A 2,047-nucleotide genomic window follows, 5' to 3' on the forward strand; every position below is an offset into this window, starting at 1 on the left:
GTCCTCCTCTTTATCATTCCATCTGTCTTTTACTCTGTTATTCTTAGCACCAAACTTCTCGTCCTGTGTTACTGAGCCATAACAAACTCATCTTAGCATCATCTTAACACACTCATCTCCATCTTGTCATGTCAGTTTAAAACTCTTAAGGTTGTTCGAAGATGCTTATCAAGTGAACATGTCCACGGTACAGGAAAATTAGACATGCATTTCATAATAAAGCAAGAGACACATAGTTTCATTCCAGTGGCCACATCTGTTCTAAAGCGACTCATGATACCATCTGGAAATCCAGCGCAGAAATACTATATATTATCATGGACAGTAATGACAACAGAATCGTATTGGTTCTCACGTGTTCATGAATTGTTGCATTTGTTCAAGCCCTTAGGTGTCATATTCCGTATCGGTATTCCATTAAACAGAGTTCTAACTGATCAGTGATATGCTGAACACAAACTGTGCCATTGTTACATAGATAGCCAACAGTATTCTCCAGTCTCATAAATTCAAGCAGCATTACTTTCGGCCAAAGTCTGTCGTGTCTAGATCGAAAATGAATTCTACTGATTGAACGAAAGCGGACGGTTTGTCAATTCAAGATATTTACATCTTAGTTAAAATCAACTTGTTAAAAATGAAGAATGTGACATGTGGGATGGATTTCCCGAAATCTATATTCAAGTCTAATTATTGAAAGTTATATTCATGCCAATGGGAACGTGTTTAAGTCACTAACTGCAGTGGATTTTAAAAAAGAAAAAAAGTCAGTTTGCTAGGAAATTCATAATATCGTGATAAACCGTTATGTAACAAAATCCCAGAATCATATAAATCGCACATTAATTCGATTAATTTATATAATCGTTGATAAAGGCTTTGTTCCATTATTGTGAATTTCCTAATAATATCTTCGAAAGGAACGCATTAACTCTTCGTTTGCACATTCAACAGGCTGGTAAGGAGTGACTTCCCACAGGCATGATATTAAAAATTGTATTTACGAGCTTCATATCGTTTTAAAATAATAACTGGGACAGAGTTTGCAAAAAGATAGTTATCTGTATTATATTATTAGTCTTATACAAGAATTTTACCAGATGATTACCTCTTGTTGATTTTTATAGAGTTCCTCCATTCCCGTTATTAAGCACGTTTTCCTTCTGACATGGGCCTATAACCTGTTCTCTCTCTCTCTCTCTCTCTCTCTCTCTCTCTCTCTCTCTCTCTCTCATTAGTTCTTTGATTGGTGACACATTCGTCTCCTCTCATATTTTTAAAATCAGTTTTATGATAGTATTGGATTTATATTATTATTATTTTTATTTATTTATTTATTTTTTTTTTTTGCCCTATCACAGTCCTCCAATTCGACTGGGTGGTCGGTTCGAGCTAACGCATCGCAAGAGATATCCTTTCATCATGTCTGGTCGCGGCAAAGGAGGCAAAGTCAAGGGAAAGTCAGTCCCGCAGCAGCAGAGCTGGCCTTCAGTTTCCCGTGGGACGTATCCACCGGCTGTTGCGCAAGGGCAACTATGCTGAACGTGTAGGAGCAGGAGCTCCAGTCTACCTGGCTGCAGTTATGGAGTACTTGGCTGCTGAGGTCCTCGAGTTGGCCGGCAATGTTGCCCGTGATAACAAGAAGACCAGGATCATCCCCCGTCACTTGCAGCTGGCCATTCGCAACGACGAAGAACTCAACAAGTTGCTGTCTAGCGTGACCATCGCCCAGGGAGGTGTCCTGCTTAACATCCAGTCAGTTCTTTTGCCCAAGAAGACCGAGAAGAAGTAAATCTTAGCTCTTGCAAGGGTCTGCTTTTGTCAATTCAAGATATTTACATCTTAGTTAAAATCAACTATGTGTGCTGTTTCTAGGATCACACTCTTCTGCATGAGTCCTGGAGCTACTTCAGCCTCAAGTTTTTCTAGATTCCTTTTCAAGGATCTTGGGACCGTGCCTAGTGCTCCTATGATTATGGGTACAATTTCCACTGGCATATCCCATATCCTTCTTATTTCTATTTTCAGATCTTGATACTTATCCCTT

General features: G+C 39.2%; 1 pseudogene; it reads left to right on the forward strand.

Annotated features, from left to right (window-relative positions):
- The first annotated feature begins 1,422 nt into the window (after nt 1-1,422).
- On the forward strand, nt 1,423-1,792 carry LOC135226343 (histone H2A-like; annotated as a pseudogene).
- Nucleotides 1,793-2,047: the final 255 nt, after the last annotated feature.

Source organism: Macrobrachium nipponense, chromosome 14 (genome assembly GCF_015104395.2).
Source record: "Macrobrachium nipponense isolate FS-2020 chromosome 14, ASM1510439v2, whole genome shotgun sequence".
In the NCBI taxonomy this organism is placed as follows: domain Eukaryota; kingdom Metazoa; phylum Arthropoda; class Malacostraca; order Decapoda; family Palaemonidae; genus Macrobrachium; species Macrobrachium nipponense.